General features: G+C 45.6%; 1 protein-coding gene across 1 annotated transcript in view; it reads left to right on the top strand.

Annotated features, from left to right (window-relative positions):
* Positions 1–2,356: 2,356 nt before the first annotated feature.
* NLGN1 (neuroligin 1) overlaps positions 2,357–21,266 on the top strand; it is a 600,845-nt gene continuing 581,935 nt past the window's right edge. Inside the window, exon 1 of the mRNA XM_060274357.1 lies at positions 2,357–2,751. The gene's annotated coding sequence lies outside the window, so the exon portion shown is untranslated. The remainder of the gene's footprint in view (positions 2,752–21,266) is intronic.

The raw sequence follows: 21,266 nt of genomic DNA, 5'->3' as shown, positions 1-21,266 counted from the left end.
TAGTAGATGCATTTTTGCACACATTACTTGGCTGGAGAACCGCAGCACAGTTAGAGAAGCGCAAATGTGGAAGGATGGCTGCGTCAGTTGTTTCAGAAAGGGAAAATCTGGTAAGTTTTCCTTTAAATGTGAGCAGCTGACACATGCCTAACAACATGCCTTTGACACAATTAAAGCACACGGCTTCCCCAAAGAACCATGGGAACTGTAGCCCCCCCCTTCAGTTCCTGGGATTCTCTAAGGGGGGAAGTCATGTGCTTTAAATGTGTGCTTGGTGCAGTAAACGGAAGCATAATGTCCAGATCAAGGGAAGTAATAGTTCCACTCTATTCTGTCTTGGCATAGAAGTCAACTCCTAGGGGCTGGGCCCCCACAATAAAATATTCGAGAGAGCTGGGCCCCCACAAAGTTGATGGGCATTCCTGTTCAAATGGTATGCGTGCACTGTGCCATGTGATCGATTATTTGGGGTGTGGCCTCGCAAGACGAAAGTAATTTGTTCCGTGAGTTGCTTCATCTAGTGAGATTTTCATCTTGCAAAGCGCGGTTTGCCCCATGGCAAAAAAAAAAAAAACCCACCAAAAAACTTTGTCTTGCGAAGCGCGGCCATAGAAAACTTCATCTTGCGAAGCGCCGAAAACATTGCAAAACACTTTTGTCTCGCGAGTTTTTCGTTGCGTGAGGCATTTGTCTTGCGAGGTACCACAGTATTTTATTCAAGTTGGCACCCATACCTGGAATACTGTATCCCATTCTGGGCACCACAATTTAAGAAGGATGTTGACAAGCATAGCTGCCAAGTTGTCCCTTTGCTCGCGAGGAAGCCTATTCAGCATAAGGGAAAATCCCTTTAAAAAAGGGATAACTTGGCAGCTATGTTGACAAGCTGGAATGTGTGCTGAGAAGGGTTGTCCAAGATGATCAAGGGTCTGGAAGACAACACAAGACAAGTAAGAGCTGTTCGACACTAGAATGGGCTCCCTTGTGGCGAGTGTGTGGATTCTCCTACATTGGAGGTTTTTAAGCAGAGGTCGGGTGGCCACCTGTCATGCATGAAGGAGATGAAATTCTTGCATTGCAGGAGGTTGGACTAGATGACCCCGGGGGGCCCCTTTCAACACCTCGATTCTATACTGCCGGCCTGCTTATCTCCCTGGAAGTTCCACCTCTGCACGAGAATATGGGGGGGAGAGAAAGGATGGGGACGGACTTTCAAGGCCAGCATTTGCAGAAACGCTGCGGCCTCCCCCCGTCTCCACCCCCGGGCCGAAAAAAAAACCCACACACACACACATAGTGGATCCCCCCACCCTCCGCCCCGTTTTTCTTTAATTTCCCTGTTCCACGTCACAGTTGACGCCGGGACCTTTGTCACCCTCAGTGCTGCCACCACGCTGCTGCCAGCCAAAGCGGAAAAACGGGAGGTGTGTGCATGCGTGTGTGTGTGTGTGTGTGTCAGTGAACGCTAACAGCGGGGGCGGGTTGGACGAGGGCTCTGTGCGCAGGCGTGTGCAGACACACACACACACACACACACACACACACCCCGCCCCGAGCGAGGGATCCCCTCGCTTCCCAGAGATTATCCCCCTCCCCCTGCAACTTCTCCCCAGTCATGCAATGGAGATGGGGAAAAGCTAGAGGTGGGCGAAAGCCTGCAAGCATTCCTCGTTCTCCTTGCTTTGATTGTGCTCGCCTCGGCTGCTGCTGCTGCTGTGCAAGCGCGCCCGTTCGCGCGCGCTCCGTACACAGCTGCGAGGCTGTTCGGCGCGCGTAGCGGCGTGTGCCCGTGAGCGCGCGCGCCTGAGCGTGCCCGCGCCTCCCTCTTATGTCTACAGGTAGCAGCGGCAGCAGCAGCAGCGGAAGGGGGGCGAAAAAAGGCAACTGAACTGCAGGAGCCTCGCTCGAATTTGGAAAGCGGCTGATGCTCCCTTTGCCTACGGATGTATAGCCAAGGAAGCTGCCTTCTGTCTCCTGCCTGATCCCGTCTCCTTGGGCCACTGTGTGCTGCTCTTCCCTGATCCCCCTTCTCCCTCCATCCCTCTCTCCTTCCTTTTTTTAAATTTTAAATTATAACAACAATATTAAAAAAAATATTTTTTAAAAAATCACCCTGGGGATTTTGCATGATATATATCTATAGATACAGAGCTGCAGTTTCCCTCCTTGCAAGTGACTTTTCTCTCTGCAAATAATTTTAGAAATTAATTTCCTCTCTCCCGACGTGTTTCTACGTTTGGCTTGCCAAGTTTGTAGCGAGACACGTCTTCTGAAATTCTCCTTTCTCCCGCTCCTTTTTTGGGGGGTGGGGGGTGGGGTGAGGTGAGTGAGGCGGGGGGCGTTGGTGTAGGATCGGTCGCAGCGGCAGCCCCTCGCTGGATGCAGAAAGGCACAGATTTTGCGATTTTTATCTTTTCTCATTCCTCCCTTCCCTTCCCCTCCTTTCCCCACCAAATTCTCTTCTTCTCGCCACCCTACCTCTCCTGGACGCCTCTCCCTTCTCCTCTTCTCAAGACATTTGGAATCCTCTAGGGAGCTAATGGATACTAAGGAATCAGCTTGGCACATTCTTCCGTCGAGTCCCTTTCCAGAAGAGGAGCATTAAAGACATGCACGTTGCTTGCTCCCCCCCCCTTCTTGTTTTTTTCTTTCTTTTCCTAAAACAAGACCCAGCCTTCAACTTAGCTTCCTCTTCTTCTCCAAGTATTTATGATTGCAGCTCAGGTACAAAACGAGGAGTAGTTTGATAAGGTAAGGCATCTATTTCTGTCTTTTCCAAGATGCAAGCATGTTATCTATCTGGGCTTTCCAATAACTTGCCTCTTTCTCCCCATCTCTTTCCCCAGAAAGGGGTTCATTTCTCTCTCCGCCGCCCCCCTCACCTCAGGTCCAATTCTCTCCTATGCTTCCCCCGCAAAATATATCTGAATTGTCTTTGTGTGCGCTATAGTATTAAATCTGATTAACCCTCCTCCAATATTATAAGAGTTTATGTCTGCTCCAGGCATGTTTTGTCTGTATGGGAGAGCTGGATTTCAAACACACATGCCAGTATCTTCTGATTAAAGGAACAGCTCCCCCCCCCACTCTTTCCCCTTTTTGGGATATACTTCCTCTTCTTCCACAGCAGTCTGCATTAACACAGCATACATAAGCAGCAGGCAAAAGCCAGCCTTTATTATTTATGTGCCTAGGAGAAACTTGACAAGTGGAACTAAAAAGTATTTATATATCAAGGTATTTGCTGCGGCTCTTATAAATAAAGCCCATTTAATTCGAGGGAGTCAGCGTTTCAGCACCATCAGTTAAGAATAGGGTGGAGAAGACGGCTTGATCCTTGTAGAAGTGGGGGGGGCATTTATTGATTAAGGCTTTGGTTGTACGTTTGGGGCTCTGTGCATATTTGCCCTTAGCGGAGAAAAAAAGCCCATAATCCTTGCTTCAAAAAGCCAGAAGCAGTGGGGATTTGTTTATTTTTTGGAATGGGCTAGTTTTCCAGTAACACTCTCCCCTAACATTTTCTTCTCCCTGTGCTTTGAAAATGCATGAATTCTTGACCTGTCCTCTCCTGTGGTTCTCAGCCTCTGGCTGCAATCTTTTGTGATATACTTCTCCTAGGCTTGACTCCTTAGTGGCTCTGTGTTTGGGAAGGATAGAGAAAAGTCTTTTGGGGGGCGAGACAGAGGTGCGTTGGCAGAGGAGCGTGCAGTTGTAGGGGGCAAGGAGGAAACCCCATGGAGGGTGTGTGTGTGTGTGTGAGAAACCTCCACACAACACGCTGGAGAATGTTAGTGAGAATCACAAGGATGTTAGTTAGTGCCTCCGAATCTTCTGTGCATGGTGCTTGCTAGTTATTGGCAGCTGAAGAATGACTGGGAGCAGCAGCCAGGAAACAGAGGAAGGAAAGAGGATGTGGAAAGACAGTGGAACCAGGCAAATGAACCGAAGGGGAGGAGGGTTGAGAGGAGAGATTGGGAAACATAAGATGCTTGCACTGAGAACATTTGCAAGCTTTCCGGCCACACAAGGTTCTTCCATAGGCATTGCTGTTTGGTGTGTCTTTAAATAAGCTTATAAGTCACCAAGAGTCAGAAAGACTGGTGGTGATGGGTTCACTTGTGTATTTGTGCATGAGTATTCAAACGCTGGCTACAGAGAGGCGCTGATAGATTATAAAGCATCCCCTTGGAGCAACTGCCTTCACTTCAGTTCATCCCCTTCACAGGATCTGGCACCAACCCAAGCTGGCCTCCTCTTCATCATCGTAACATTTCTGTTATTTCCCTTATAGTTATTCTCCCCTCCTGGGTGATTTCCTTCCCCGTTACTTTCTTCTTGGGGCGATTCTCGCTCTGCTGAAACATGCTCTGTAGAGGTCTTTCTCCTGTTTTACGAGGGGCAGGAAGTGGTGTAAAGAAAAGGATGGTGGGAAACACCTGGTTGGAATTTATTTGCATTACAAAGAATCATTTGAATTGCAATTAACTCTCCCTGGGATAGAACTATACACGATGAAGCTGTTAGAGCTGAGGCAAGGGGAAGGTGACATAAAAGAAATTAGGCTTGGCCTCTCAACGATACAGATCCTTGGTCTCCATCAGTGAGCTCTCTGGGCCATATTTTATATCCCAGGTTCATACTTGGGAAAGAGCAAGGCTTTCAGCAAGCAGCTAATTGCAGAAATATTCTGCTTTTTATGGGATTTAATGGTCCTTTTTTTGTCTTAAAATAAAATCTCTCTGTGCTAATAAAGCAGTCTGTATCTACCACAAATTACTTGTGCTCCTCTAAGGATAACTGTTAACCCTTTTTTAATGCATCCATTTCCAAAATAATTAATTGCTGTGAGCAATTGCTAAAAGGGTTCTTGGTAATAAAGGTGTCGTCAAGAAATGCTGGGTGGCATTTGATCATAGATCTTTTGCTATGGTTTTTTTTTTTAAATTAAAAAAACACAACCCATCGATATGTATTGCCACTTGACAGCCACAGGGAACTGAAGGCACATCTGATGAGAAGATCATGGGTGATTAGGGACAGGGGTGATGGGATGGGTCCATTCACCAAAAGGGCACCAAAAAATTCACATTGTTCTTGGTTCAGACAAAGAGCTAAGACACCACCACAAGGGCTGATTTAGTGACTTGCACAAAACCCAAGTGGACAACACTGTTTGGACCATCCGATTCCATGTTTTGATTAAAAGGGAAGGAGGGGGGAAGTGAAATGTTGTAGTAAGTCGGCTGGTTCTGGCATTAGCCTTTGCAATCCTCTTAAATAAACACAGGGACTGTGGCATTCAGTTTTTCAGCAGAATATATTTAATGCTCCTGCAGCACTGGAGGAAGTGGTGATGGAGAAGAAGGATATATAGATATAGATATAGATTCATTCCATCCTTCCAGTCCATCCCTGCTGCCCTTATTTTCATGCTTTCTTTATTAATGGGATTTGCTGGTGTTTGTCTCCCCTCCTATTTTTCTTCCTTTTTTAATCCACCATTTACATTTAGGATGAATAACAGAAAGAAATGTCTTTTTAAAAGGCCCTTCTTCCGACGGATCACAGAAGCCCCCAGCCCCTGAAGCCTCTCATCCCCCACCCCCCAAAAGAAGAAAAGAGCCCACAAAAAGATTTTACACTTATCTAACTTCCCCCCCACAAACCCCTTGTTCCTGTTCGTTGCCTCTTTTGAAACACTTCTGCAGCTGATGGCTAGAGACAACGTTTGTGTATCTGATTGCCTCTGATCATTTGTTTTAAATATATCGCCCCACGTTTCAGCTGGAGTTCCATTTAACAGTATTGACAAATCATTCATTGTAGGAAAACATCATTAGAAACATAGGCTCTATTCATCATGTGAGCTCTCTTTCTCTAGGCCGCCGAGTATTGAATATAATTAATCAATGAAACTAATTTCTTAACTAGAGAATTACCTTGTAGCTCTGCTGCAAAATATTTATGTGGCTTCTGATCATCCCTTGGAGGGCTTGTTCCTGGGGCCGGGGGCTACTACACTGAATGGGCAGGAATTATTCCGCCTGGCTTGCAGCACTCAAGACTGCTTACTCTAGCATGGACTCCCATTCACTGAACAGTGAGAAAGGAAGTCCCTGGTTCAAGTCTTGTCTTTGGCGTCAAGCAGCTGAGAAGCTTTAGGAAAGCCACCTTCTCCCAGCTGTCCATCTGAACCGTTCTGTGGCATTCTATTATGCGAGTAGACATAGACGGGTTTCTCAACGCCTGGGGTTATTGTGGGCTGCGTGATCATTCCAAAGGCCCATCTAATCCAGCATTCTGCTCTCACACTGGCCTACTAGATGCCTACAGGAATCCTGCAAGCAGGATCTGAACGCAGCAGTGCCACCCCCAATTTTGCATCCCAGCAGCTGCAGCAGTGGGTGGTGGAGGAGGGTTGTGGCATGTACCTGACCTCCCAGAAGTGGAGATGCCTCTCCTCCCCAGGAGGGAGATCAGCACTGTGCGAACACACTGGCAGAACCAATATAGTGCTCTTGCTAGCGTGTTTGCACAACACCAACCTTTCCGCCTTGCCTTTCCCACTCTCCTAGTAAGTAGCAGTGACCCAGCTGCTGGGAGGTCAGGTAAGTGCTACTGCTCAACCCTGCTGTCCACTACTGGACAACTGGTATTTAGAGGCATAGATGTTGGAAGCAGTTGCACCCAATGCTCAGCATTGGTCCTAGGCAAGAATAGTCTTTAGTAAACCCCCCCCCCATTCCTTCAACTTTGGATACCTTGTTTTGTTTGACACATGCTTTATCTCTTCCACATAAGATGATGAATGCAAAGCTATGATATATAAATCTGTATTTATTCATGCCATATGCCAGCTTTGATTCAGCTGCTTAGTGGATGGTTGTATCGGGAAGGTGTTCCTCCTAGCCAGATGATCCAGTTCTTTGCCTGGGTTGCCTACCCTGAAATCTACTCCTTGTCGATGTGTCATTGATTGTATTGCTGATGTTGGTTTCTATGGTGGGAAGGTGTTGGAATCTTGGAAGCCAAGACCCAAGTTTGGGGCAAGCGCTCTTGGGTGAGAGGACCCCAGCAGAGATTTAACACCACAGTACAAGCAGCAAAGAAAGGTGCGCAAAACCTTCCAGTGCCCTTCCAGTGAGTCCCTAAAATGTGCTCTTTTAAAAGCTCTTTTCAAGCTATCTCACTTCCCTAGTTACAGGTAGGTAGCCGTGTTGGTCTGACGTAGTCGAAACAAAATAAAACAATTCCTTCTGAAGAAGTGTGCATGCACACGAAAGCTCATACCAAAATAAAAAAAACTTAGTTGGTCTTTAAGGTGCTGCTGGAAGGAATTTTTTTTATTATTTTGTTTCACTTCCCTAGCATAGACACAGAACAAATGTTTTTAGTAAGTCATACAATGGGCTCCTTGCAAAACTCTTCAAATGTCAGATTCAGGTGCTTTTCTATACAGCAGTCAGAAAAGATGCTGCTTAATTATAAAAGGTAAAAGTTACTAAACTATTGGTGGAGAAAAGCATTTGTTTCAGACTCCATTCTGGTCTGAAACAAAAAGAGGCTGGTAATAGCTGGTTAAAGCCATGCGCTGGAGTGACCAGCTTAGAGCTCCTTGCATGCTGAAATCCACTTGGAGAGTGAGATATAATCTCACTTAGAGGTTATAAGCCTTGGTCAGGGCCATCTTATCTATAGGTGCTAGGGGTGCGGGGCACCCGGGCGCCGGGCTCTCAGGGGCGCCAGGTCGAGAGTCCGGGGCCTGAGAGTTGAGTCCGGGGAAAAGCCTGCCCATCGGTCAGAGCGCCGCAGTGGGCTCTTCTGCACCGTGAGTTTGGGGGCAACCAAGCCAGCAAGACACTGAGGCAGCCGGCTGGCTCTGCCCTCCTGCGTGCCTGGGACTGGGCAACCTGGGGGGGGGGGGAGTGCCGGGCAGATCTTTGCACCCCAGAGCCGCATATGCTTAAGACAGCCCTGGGCTTAGTTGACCCATTTTCTCTCAAGGTGGAAAGTGATGACAGGCTAAGCCTGGCGGGACAGCTTACTCAATGGTTTAACCCTTTCACGAACTAATTTAGATCCAAACATGCTTGAGTTATGTGAGGCTGGAGAGAATCACACTTCTCAGCACAGTGTTTGTGATTTGCGGGTGGTAACAGGTGTGTTAGGGCCAAGTTAAGGACACTAGAAGAGCCTTGCTGGATGAGACCAAAGACCTAGATGGTCCAGCATCATTTTTCCCAGTGAGATGTCTATGGGATATTTCCCAATCAGATGCCTATGGAAGGTTTGAGAAAGTGGGCCAGGCCAAGCTGCCTGCTGCTTCGTTTGGGGCGATACCCTCAGTGGGTATTAATTAAAGTGGTGCCTCGACTTATGAATTTAATCCGTTCCGAAGGCACCTTCGTAGGTTGAAAAATTCGTATGTCGAAAAGCGCCACTGGAAACGCGATTTCCCATAGGGATGCATAGGAAACGGAGAAATTCGTAAGTTGAAGCAACCCCATCTAAAAATTCATAAGTCAAAAAAACCTTATCTAAAACCACCGCGGTTTCCGTTCGGATGCCGAGTAATTCTTAAGCGCGCTGCCATTTGCCCCATTCGTAAGTCGAAAAATTTGGTTGTCGAGTCGTTCGTAAGTCAAGGTACCGCTGTATTAGAATTAATTAATTAATGGCGTTATTCTTGTGGTATATGGAGCAAGGAATAAGGTGCTGTGTTGAGTGTAATCTTGCTAACCCTTGAAACAAGCAAACATATAAGGTGGCACTTGGATGGGGCATAGGGGGATCTGAAAATATGTTGTTCACCTAAAATGCACAGGAGTTGCACATGCTAATGAGTTCCCTGCCACCAAGGACTATCATCCACTCATAGTACCAAGCCCCCAAAGATCACATCACAAATCCAGAGCATAGCTGTCAACATCTCCCCTTTTAAAAGGGAAATTCCCTTATGCTGAATAAGGGCTTCCTCTCGAGAAAAGGGAAAACTTGACAGCTATGATCGGGCATCCCCCAAACTGCGGCCCTCCAGATGTTTTGGCCTACAACTCCCATGATCCCTAGCTAACAGGACCAGTGGTCAGGGATGATGGGAATTATAGTCCAAAACATCTGGAGGGCCAAAGTTTGGGGGTGCCTGGCTATGATCCAGAGTCCAGCTGTGCCGCAATCAGAAAGCATGCCATAACTCAGGTAACTCAAAGTCCCCGAGTCAAGCAACAAACTATGTAGCTTGTCACACCAATGTGATATGTGAGTAGGAGTTAAGTGCCTAGGAAACCTATGTCCATTTCAGTTGGGATTTGGGCCTACTGTTGCCCTGGTTGTTCTGAGGTATGGCCTTTGCTGGGAGAGGCACATGGGGGAATGTACTGTGGATCTCTGGGTTCAGTATTGGAGCAGCTGCTTGGCAGAGTGTCCACTCCTACTCGGGGCAGGGGGCAGATTTGAGAAGGTGGGACTAGGGGACTCTTGCACAACCCCTAGCACGGACAACTCTATTTTGCTGTTTGATATCTACATGAAATGTCTGGGAGAAAGCGTCAGAAGATTTGGGCTGAGATGTCACTAGCCTATGACTGACACCCAGCTCTACCTCTGTTTCTCATTGCACGCATATACACAACACCCTGGTCTTGGGCTTGCTAATGGAATGGATGAGGGTGAACGAACTGGGATTCAGACCACACAAGATGAAGATGCTGTTGGCAGGCGGCTCACTCACCTGGATCAATGATATTCAGATTTTTTTTTTGAAGGGGTTGCATTCCTTCTAAAGAGTTGCACTTTTGGGGTGCTTTTGAATGCAACATTGTCATTACGTGCCCCATGGCATCTCCTCCACAACCAACATTGTCATTAGAAGATTAAGCAGTTCGAAACACCTTTTATCAAAGTGCCTTTGACTCAAAATGCCTTTTCTCAGCTTTTGGGGACACTCTTGACAGCCATCTGTCAGGAATGCTTTGATGGTGTTTCCTGCTTGGCAGGGGGTTGGACTGGATGGCCCTTGTGGTCTCTTCCAACTCTATGATTCTATGACTATACCTGGGTGGAGATAGCTTGGCAGAAGTACCCATGCTCTGGTAATCTCTCCATCATGAGATGGATGGATGCCAACTGGTAACCCCTCACATAGACTACTGTAATGTCTTGTGCATGGGGCTGCCTCTAAAAATGGTCCAGAAACTACAGTTGGTTCAAAATAGAGCTCCCCGGGTATTGTGACTGGGTATTTTCATCATGTTATGAGAGTGCTTTCCCAGCTGCATTGGGACCCAATTTAAAGTGCTGCATTTAATCTATAGAACTCTAAAATGCCTTAAGATCATCTTCCTGCATATGTCTGCATGAATCTTAAGATCCTTCTTCATATGCACAGAACTGAGATAGGTGACCACTAAGGAGAGGGATAGCCTTTTTGGTAGTGGCACCTGTCAAGGGACCACCAGGGGTCAGCGGAGAGTCCCGGAAGTGGGGGCAAGGGCTCTCCAATGCAGCCAGAGCCCTGGATGGCAGTGATGCGGAACCGTCCGCTGGAGATGGTGCTGAACCTCAGGAAGCGGTGTAGACCCTTGAGGAGGCTGAGGAGCGAAGGTCCTCAGAGGGAAGCATTGGAGGGTCGGATCAGAGAGCCCAGGAAGGGGAGGTGCCAGAAGAGATAGCATCAGCCCCCCAGCTGGGCAGTTCCAGTGGGGAGGGTTCTCCAGCAGCTCCATCACCCCAACAACAGAGGGGTGAAAAGAGGCAGGCAGAGAGGAGGAGATTCCAAACACCCAGTGTGTTCTGTTGGAGGAAGTCACGAGGGGCGGTGCTTCCAGATTCTGATTCGGGATAGAACAGTCGTGCTTTTTGTTGTTCTGTCTTGTACATATGTATATAAATAAAACTCTTTAAAAACCAGCCACAAGGTTTGGAGTGGATTACTCATGAGGAAGCCCCAGCACCATTACAGCACCGCAGCTGCTCCTCTTAAAAGAGACACACTTGGTGCCTTCTTTGTGATATTACCAGCTCTGGACAAAGTCCTTGGCTTTTAAATTGTGTTTTAAGTCTCAAATTATTTTATCCTGTCACTGAAACAAATACAGTGGTGGTTGAGGTTGTGTTGTTGTTGTTGTTTTTGCAGTTGTGTATTGTTTCTGCTGATTTTATGACACACATGAGCAATGGTTTTGTTGTCAGCCTCCCAGGGAATACTTACTGATAAGTTGAATAAATAAATAATGAATAACGGCTGTTTTAAAGATAGTGAACGAGGAGACTGACTTGTCTTCTGGTGGGTAATGTGGGAAGTTGCTCAAAAACACAAGCACAGAGCAGATCATGGAGGAAAATGAGCCGAGCAGAACTTCTCTCTCTATCACCATCCAGCCAGTGTAATTTGCCCTCACTGGTGGTTCACCATCCATTTTCTTTTCCACTGCAATTTTGTCTGTGAGCCACAGCCAGGCTCCTCTTCACCACAGCACAGCTCTAGTGTGGAGTGTCAGAGAGACATGTATGCACACCTAGCCCCTTGCACACAAAGCAGGCATGAGCAAGATAGACGTTCTAAAAGAAAAAGAAAACCCATGGGTTTGGCTCAGGATTAGTTTATGAAGTGGTTGAAATGTAGAGAAGTTGACCTGACTTAATGTAGGCTATTCCTGACAGATACTTGTGCTCAGCTGATGTTTGAAGACCTCCAAGGACAGAGATTCCCATTTCCAGCCTAAGTTGCTTCTTTGGTTGATGAACCACTCCTAGCATATCCATCATATAGGCTTGATTTATGTTAGGGAGGGGCTGTAGCTCAGCGCTAGAGCATCTGCTTTGCATTCAAAAGGTCCCTGGTTCAATCCCTGACATCTCCAGGTAGGGTTGGGAGTCAACCCTCCCAGAAAACCTGGAGATCCTCTGCCAGTGAGTGAGGACAATACTGACTCTGTGCAAGGCAGCCTCTTATAGTCCACACTGTTGACTCAGCAACCAACATGGAAAGAGAGCAAGCGTTCTCTTAGGTAGGAGGGAAGGAAAGTTAGCGGTGGATTCAAATGGCCACTCCACATTTTCTGCCCCATTCTCGGGAGAAGAGTTTGGAGCATGAGTGGGGGGTTGGGGGAGAACTCAAAATAAATTTCAGAGAGCAAGGGCTTAGCAGAGTGGAAAAAACAGAGGAGAAGAAAAGTCAGAAATAGCCTCTCCCACTGCGGTTTCCAACAAGCCCCCATCTCCTGAAAGTTAATTAAGAATTGTCCTCTCCCCAAACTAGGTGGCAATTGTTGGTTCCCCTTTTGCCCCTTCGTCCTTGAATGCGGGCAGGGGAGGGTACTTCCAACAACATGTGGATCAAGGCCACTGAAAACAGTGTCTGATAGTAAAGGAATAATGATATCAGCAGGAATAATGTTAGCAGAACTGCTTTGTTTCATTTGCAAGTACTCTCTCCCTTTTAAATACAACCAACTCAGCTGCCTTTGAAACAATTGGTCTTGTCTGTGTGCTGCCACGAACTCTTTCAGGTTCCTGTGCCCATGAATGCGGCAATAACAGAGGAGATCCTTAAACGGCAGTGAATTGCAGGCAAACGCTAGGGTTCAGGAGGTCAACTAAGTCATTCATTATTGCACCGGGAACATTGCTGATCTAGGTGTATGGTAAATTAAATCTCATAAGAGTAACTTCTGGTAGAGGTAGGATACAGTTCCCCTGTTTGCTCTTGTCATTAAGCTAGCAAAAGAAGTTTCCGTAGAATGGGAAGGAATGCTACCCTGGGCCTGCACACCCTGTCTCCCTCCCCTTTGAACCAATGCCGTTCACAAGTCCCATATTGTGGGCTACTGGATGCAACCTTCCCTAGTTCTGCAGACTCGGACAAGCAACAAATCCAGGAGTCTTTCTGAGCCCTTTGATGGGCAGTATACATTGTTGGGGTGGGGACTTCACCATGGGGACCTGATTTAAATCAAAAGAAAATTTGCCTACAATTATTCCTAGTCCTGCATAGGAGAATAGATGTTCATGTGCATTCATCCCTAGTAGGATGTGAGCACCTTCTGTTTGAGCTTCTCAAAAGGCCTTCATAATTGGTTCAGAGTCAGGTGGGTCAATCTACACTCCATTATTTGTATGGACTCCTTTTTTGTGATGGATTTGATCACTGGAGCCATAAAGACTTAGTCCAGTGGTTTTCAAATGGGCTGGCCCATGGCTCCTTGGAAGATGGACAATCTAGCCTGCAAAAAATGAGTTTGATCAAAGTTCAAAACTTGTTTGAATGCAGTGTGGAGTTGCATTCAGCAGTGCACTCTCAGTTCCTGTGTGGGAACGAAGATGCCTTAGAAGTATGACCTGTTCCTATGCATACAGGCGGTAATCATTTTGCGCGGGAGTTATGTTCCTGACCCGCGTGCGCATTGGTGGAGCATGCATAAAGCCCACTCCTCCCCATTGCACCCCATTCTGCCCTCTTCCGGGTCCAAAAGGACCAGAGCATCAGTGGTCATGCGTCAATTGGACATCCACAAAATGGTCAACACCTGTACTGAGCCTGTGCCTAGGAAATGACCCAAGATCCTTGGCAGATCGGATGGACTTGTTGGCAGAAAATAGGTATGGAATGGGTTCCCTGAGGGTAGGAAGTCGCAAAACCCCTAGCAGATGCATGATGTTGTATCCAACTGAGTCATACTTAGAATAACCCCATGGACTCAAGTTACTGTGCAACTTTTAGAAGCTTTTCAGGAACTTCTAATTTGGTTTGGTTTGCAGCGATTGTGTTTGAGCCTCAATGCTGTTTACACTTATTGCAATGCCTTTGATTTAGGGTTGCAAACTTCAGTCAATTAATCGGTTAGGTTAAATGATGTTCTATATATATCCTATAAAGTAGTTATGAAAGCTATAGATGACAGGCATCATATTAGCATCCCCCTTTCTCATGCAGGAGGGCACGTCACGTCTGAGATTGCTTTTTGATGTCCGTAGCAGGCACAAAGTATGCTCCCCCCCACCCCCATTTTAACAGTCTGGAAAAACATGGGGATTTTAATTAATTGATCAATCAATTAAAACTCACACGAGTGATTTATTTAATCAGGTGGCAGTCCTACATTTGCATTATATTTTAAACCAAAAACTTTTGCGTAAATGCCTTAACATTTACATTATCAGAGAAAAATGAGCTCTACACCAGAAAAAAATGGAAGCGAAAAGGCTGATATATTTCTAGCAGACTGCAAATAAATGTGGAGTTGGGACTAAGGGGTCAAATGTTGTTTTGCCACAAAGGGCAATTTGTTAAAGCATCCCTCTAAGTGCTAGCAGATCTTGAATTGATTATACTCTCCAATCGATAAAGAAACTCAAGAGACCAGTGCATCTGGTCTGGACTCAGGATGCACTGTTGGCCTTACCCAAGGTACAATTATTCTAGTAACTGAGCTGATGGATTTGCTAAACCTGAGAATGGATTTGTTTCTTCTTACTATATGTAATCCACATTGCTTAGTATCCCATCACCATGAATAGCCTGTACTGGAAGAACATTACCAGTGTGATGGAATATTCCACTACACACCATACAACTGAGTTTCTAACAGTCTGCACCAGCCTTTCTCAACCTGCAGTCCCCAGAGGTTAAACAATTTTCCTGCCCATGTCAGGTTTATAATTATTATACCCATATTGCAGAGGGATGGAGCTGTGGCTTAGATAATGTGGGTTATGCTAGCCTTGCAAAGTAACTTGATGTTGTTATACCGAGTTTGCTGGAGGGCAAGGTGAGTGAGAGTAGTGTATGACAACCGTGGAGTGGAGACTCATTTTCTTGGTTTGTGTGTGTGTTTAGGGAAAATGCAGTGCAGATAGGGTGTGTGAAATTTATTGTAGCAGCAGTGCAATTAATCAAGGTATGGATGAGTAAAAGGGACTCAGGAAAAGAATAGGAGGTTCAGAAGCAAGTGGGAATATGAGGTCTAGATTCCTAATGGACAGCAGGTACACCCATTGAGAAACCCTGGAGAGGTAGACAGGAATACAAGTTTGTCAGAGGCCAGGTCTACCTAGGTCCTCCCACACTTATTCACTTGATCTACTAGAAATAATGGACCTGCTCTTTGATACAAGTTTTGTTTGTTTGTAATATTTACTCCCCATCGCCTACGGCACTAGGAAGATTCCTGCAGATGCTCATGTTGACAATATCCCTTTTCAGGTACAGACTGTACACAGTCTTCATGCCTTTATTTATTTTAAAGCATTTCTTGACTGCTTAATATTTTAAATACTCCTAAGCGGCATACAGAAATAACTCAAAAACGACAAAACCTTAATGCAAGTGTGGTTACATCATTGATTTGTATAAAAGCACCACAATACGGGCAGTTTTATCTTAGATCCTGGATTTTCAAGTATGTTTTTAAAAAATGAAACACCAACCCCAATGAGCATTTATGGATTTTCATCACAGGCAGTAAGCATCTCAACCAGGCTACGGGTCTGTGAAAGTATCCTCAGATCTATATGTAGAAGAAGAAGTAGTAGTAGTAGAAGAAGAAGATGACGACGAAGAGTTTGGATTTGATATCCTGCTTTATCACTACCTGAAGGAGTCTCAAAGCAGCTAACATTCTCCTTTCCCTTCCTCCCCCACAACAAACACTCTGTGAGATGAGTGGGGCTGAGAGACTTCAGAGAAGCGTGACTAGCCCAAGGTCACCCAGCAGCTGCATGTGTAAGTTGAGGTGGGAGTGAGAGTGACAATACAATGTACATTCTCTCCTGTGATTAAGGATGTGCACACATGATGTTTTGCTTTCGAATCTATGGTGACCAAGTACTTATTTTTTCCTCCGTAGTCCACACACTAGGGCTGCCATATTTTAGAAAGTGAAAATCTGGACAGAAAAGTTCAGCATTTTAAGGCAAAGTTCTTGAGATTTTTTTTTCTTTCTTTCCAAAATCGAAAAAAGAGGTTTTAGAGCTTCCCCCACCCCCAGAAATCACCCAAATCCAGATTTCCCTGGACATTAAAGGGGATCCCAGACATGTCTGGGAAATTCCGGATGTATGGCAACCCTAGCACACACAATCTAGATCTATTGCATATTTTTTTGTTTCTGCAAAGCACTTCATTCTGAATAGAAAAGCCCATTGGAGATTACCCCGCTGTGTGTCAATTTGAAAACAGATGAAAGCAGTGTGTTTGTTTGAAAACAGGTGAAGGCAATTGGGGTGTGTTGTGAGTAAATGATTGTGATCCTTCTTCATTCACTTGAGGCATGTTCAGGGAGGAAAAGGCATGGTAATCTAATCCAGCAGGGAGATTTCAAATGTGTATCAAATGACTGCATCATAGCTGTCAAGTTTTCCCTTTTCTCGCGAGGAAGCCTATTCATCATAAGCCTTAAAACAAGGGAGAACTTAACAGCTATGGACTGCATTCAGCCTAGTGGACATCAGAATCTGGATTGGAAGCAGCATTTTGTCAAAAAGCACAAACTATTCTGGATTAAGGAAACACTACATTTTGGTGTGACATATGGGCTAGTGTGTACGCAGCCTACTTTGTGTGCTGGTGCTGACTGGAATGCAGGCACAGTAGCCAATCGGCACCCTGAATGGGGCAACAAGTGATGAGAAATAACCCAGCAAACTGGGTCTCTCGTTTGAAAGGAGAAACAAGTACCGGTAGGACTGTTTAAAGAAATTAATGAATCGATTGCATCTGCATCCATTTGCTTATGAATACAAATACTTTCAAAGGTGGGGTGGGGGTGGGAGGGGAAGAGTGTACTGTTATGAGTTTGGGAGCAGGGAAATAAGCTGGATGCCAAGACGCTTCAAACACTTGGATCAAGCAAGTGTTAAAATATAAGCTAGGCTTGCTTCCTGATGAGGCGATCGCCTGGGCGATGGGCCATTAAGAGGAAAAAACAAAAGGAAAGGAGCTTTATGTGAAATGGGTGGGGGCCCTCCCTCAACTCACTATTAGAAGAACAACACCAGAGTTGGGAGTTGGGAATTGCAAGAAGTGTGAGCAAGAAGAAAAAGCAGCAACCTGGTGAGGGAGAGTCAGAGCGATGTTTGATTTCTGCTTGAAGCCAAGGTGGCAGCTATGGGGGAGGAGAGGCCCTCTTGGGGTGTTTTTGCTGTGAGCCCCTCCATTGTAGGCTCAGGTTGTGTATATGTGTAAATAAACCATATATCGTAAATGCACCCCAGTCTCTGCTGTACCCCATCGCGAAGGAAACATGAACCCTGGGTAAGTTCCTCAAACCCCTGGAATCTCGCACCACTCAGAGCTTGGGGTGGCATGGAACAGGACTTTATCTGTTTGTAAACATTGGCCGCAAGGGCCTCAGTTAGGCACCTCTTCAGAAAAGCCAATCCCTTTGTGCAGACTGCCTCCATGATCACGATCTTTTCATTTGTATGCCACCTTTCCACAGCTAAAACAATGCTCAAGGCGGCTTACGATATGAAAAGATTTACATAGTTACAAACATAGCAAAGCAGTCATAAAAATAACTACATAACTACATCAAAACTACATAACCAAACTGAACAATTCCCACATAAAAATAAAGATACAAATAATTAATATCAATAACAGCAAAGACTCCCAACAAAACTTTCCCCAAAATACCCCAGTTCTTGCTGGGTGGGCAGCAGCAGTTCTTATGAAGCCTGTCAGGCTCCGCCCTAAACCAGGTGGAAAGAGGCAGGAATGGGACCCTCAGGCTCCCAGCAGATCAGCCTTCCCTCTCACACACTTATCCCCCATTCCCAGCAGTGATGAGCCTCGAAAGCAATGTTTTCTTCCCCCCCCCACAAGCCTCATTAGCGGGGTTGGGGCTATCTTCTTGGAGAGTGCAGCTGGGGAGGCAAGAGTTAACCCCCACCCCCACCTCCATGTACATGTACATGTGAAGTTTGCCCCACTGTGATTCACTTGATAGTTACCTAGATTTTCCAGCTGGTGTGTGTGTGTGTGTGTGTGTATCTGAAGAAACCCGTGGAAGGGAAGTGCATGCCTTGATTGTGCATGGAATATACTGTGTCTGACGATGTCCGTTAGTGGTTATTCCACAGAATGGATTGTCCAAGCGCGGTGACAAGTATAGGTGGCAGCGGAGCGTCCAGGTGAAGACGAGACGTATATATGAAGGTGGCAAGGGAGTATCTTTTGAACCAATTTATATGTTATATGGATACCCAATATGAACTACAACATATGACTGAATACATTGAACTGATGTTGGATTGAATCACGAGTGATATGACGTTTATGGTTGTGTTATTTAAGTTATTCTGCATCACACGTTTATAAATTAGTGATTGAAGTTACTCTGCGTTGTATGTTTATAAATTAGTGTTTGATTACAGCAGCCGGTTATGCTTGTTGTATAATTGATACTTGCTACTCGTAACCTAGGTTTGTGTTGTGTGCTTTGATTGTGGATGGAGCAGCTGGCTGCACCCCAGTGGCCACCCATTTAGGGTTAACGAGAAACAGCCCTATGCACGTATAGGTGAGCGTATGCAGGGCTCCTCCTTGTAACTAGGATCCCTGATTGGCTTAGGGTTTCCGATTGCGCATCGTTGGGGTTGCTTTTTATTTTTATTTTTAACCCATTTGTGGCAAAACGTTTTATCTGCGGAGGAAATAGCTTGAACACCCATTTGCTACAAATCACAGGTATTCCGTTTTAAAGACAGCAAGCATGTGTTAAAAACCACCACCCTTAAGTGTGGGAGAAGTGGTTTGAACTTTTGCACGTGCCTTTCCCATCCTGTGAACAAATGCCTCAAAATGCAATGAACATGTGACTAAGCAGGGGCAAATTGGTAGCTCTCAGTTCCTGGCAGTTTATCATTCTTCCTGCCCGTACATTTTCACACCAGCAAACTTCACACACACACACACACACCCAAATTGTTCTTTTAAGAAAAATCCTCACCAGGCTTTTAATGTTATCCTAATATACGATTATTATTTTTTGAAATTTGCCTAACATACACCCTTTTGCAAAAGAATTCTCACAAATATAATAGGTGGGGTTCACCATCAGTGGAAGCCCTGTGCCTCCTTCCTCTCCTCCCCTGTATGCCCCCCCCCCACTCCTGAAACTGGCTCTTGGGATGGGGGTTGGGAGAATCCCCCCCAGGACAGTGAGGCGGGGGGGGGGGTCATTCTGCTTGACAACTTAGCTGATATGCTTGTGTAGCTGGATCATTTTTAACAGAGTGACATTGAATTCAGCTCAATGCATTTTTGTATGTTCTCACTAATATATTCATTTCTATGCATATTTTATCCCAGTATATGCATTTTTTTTATTAAAAACAACAACACATTACTTGGCTGGATGACTGCATTGCAAAATGCATTGGAGAAGTGCCAATTTCAAAGGATGGCTGTGTTTCAGTTTGCCTATTGCAGGGGTCAGCAACCTTTTTCAGCTGTGGGCCAGTCCACCATCCCTCAGACCATGTGGTGGGCTGGACTATTTTTTTGGGAGGGGGGAGGGATGAACAAATTCCTATGCCCCACAAATAACCCAGAGATGAATTTTAAATAAAAAGCACACATTCTACTCATGTAAAAACACCAGGCAGGCCCCACAAATAACCCAGAGATGCATGTATGTGTGTGTGTGTGTGTGTGTGTGTGTGTGTGTGTGTGTAGGCATTGCATGTGCGGAGGTCACAGCCTTTCTCCGTAACTGCTGAACCGTAATATAACAAATTTGGCCACAACGTTCCATACCCATCAGGGAGGGATCTGGCATGAATCCCCCCCAAAAAAACCGCACCTTTCACACCTAAAATAATGATTAAACACACAAAAAAGTGGTGCCCAAATTAGACATCACCACCAGAAGCTCTGAAGACTCCAGCAGCATCCAATAGAAAGGCAGATCGCACGCTGCTGCCTCCAAAGCTGCAGCGCCAGATGACATCACAAAATTCCACAGCAACCAACTGAAAACAGTCTTTTGCAGCTTCAAGGCCCAGTTTTTTCAATAGGCCGCAGCATTGCCCAGCAGGAAAAATGAGTAGGCTGCAGCATTGCCCAGTAGGCCACAGGCAAAAACAAACAGAATATGGGCCTTTCACAGGGTGGAGGAATCACAGGGATGAGGCACAACAAAGGGAGGGGAAAAAACAAACACATAGCCATGGGGAGGAGGTAAGACCCTGAGTCAGCCAAAGCAGTGGGGGGTGGGAACATTTTCAGGAACACATGTGGGTGGGGGAATCTTATTTTTGAAACTTACAGTAGGGGAGTCAGGGTTGGGACAGGGCAGGTGAGGGGACTCTAAAGGGAGATTCTGAAAGTCCATTTAACAGAAAAGGGTCCACTTAACACAAAAATTCTCAGCAGCGCGTGGCCGGGCCAGCTAGTTTTATATAAAAGGGCACATTCTACTCATGTGAAAACACACTGATTCCTGGACCGTCCATGGGCCGGATTGAGAAGGAGATTGGGCCACATCCAGCCCACAGGCCTTAGGTTGCCTACCCCTGGCCTATTGCATCGAAAAGTGCAAATTAGGGAAGTCCACCTTTTGAATGTGAACATAAATGAATTGCTCCCATCCCCTCGTGTGACCAAATGACACCCACCAGAGCTGCCACATCAGTCTTCGCTTTAAGAATCCAGATACACATTTCCTTAGATTCTTTGACTCCTTCGCGTAAAACACTGTTTCATAGGACAAGGGGAAAATATCTACACACCCGTTGGCTATCCAGCAGGGAGCTCCTTTCGTATTCTTTTTGAAGTCTGTGGGAGGTACACAATGTTTAAACATGGGGAGCTGACAAAAATATTATGCAACATCATCCAAATTAATGTGCAAGGCTCCCCCCCTCCCCTTAAAGTTTCATTCCATTAATTTCTGTAACTCGGTAGACTTTAAAAGTTCAGATGAAAAAGGAACTTAATGCAATTACACTCTATAAGGACTTCACATTAGCTGGTGGTATTTGATGTTGACTACTTCTTGTCTCATATTTTTCCTTTTGTGTTCAGCATTTTCTTCTGCAGAATTAACTTATCTCGCTGTTTTCAATAAAGTCTCACCTCCAGCTGGGAAACGTTTAACTTTTTTTTTTAAAAAAAAAAACTTTGAAAAAGGAATTAAGGAAGGGGGAAAAATCCTTCTGTGCCACTAATTAAGCATATTTATTAGAAAATTAAAGTTAAAAGGGGCTTAACTGCAGCTGAAACTCCAGAGAAAGCCATATCTGGCTGGCAATTTTTATTGTTA

The sequence above is a fragment of the Zootoca vivipara genome, chromosome 5 (genome assembly GCF_963506605.1).
Source record: "Zootoca vivipara chromosome 5, rZooViv1.1, whole genome shotgun sequence".
In the NCBI taxonomy this organism is placed as follows: domain Eukaryota; kingdom Metazoa; phylum Chordata; class Lepidosauria; order Squamata; family Lacertidae; genus Zootoca; species Zootoca vivipara.
Note: the sequence above shows the minus strand (reverse complement) of the source record. Positions and strands in the feature narration are given on the sequence as shown.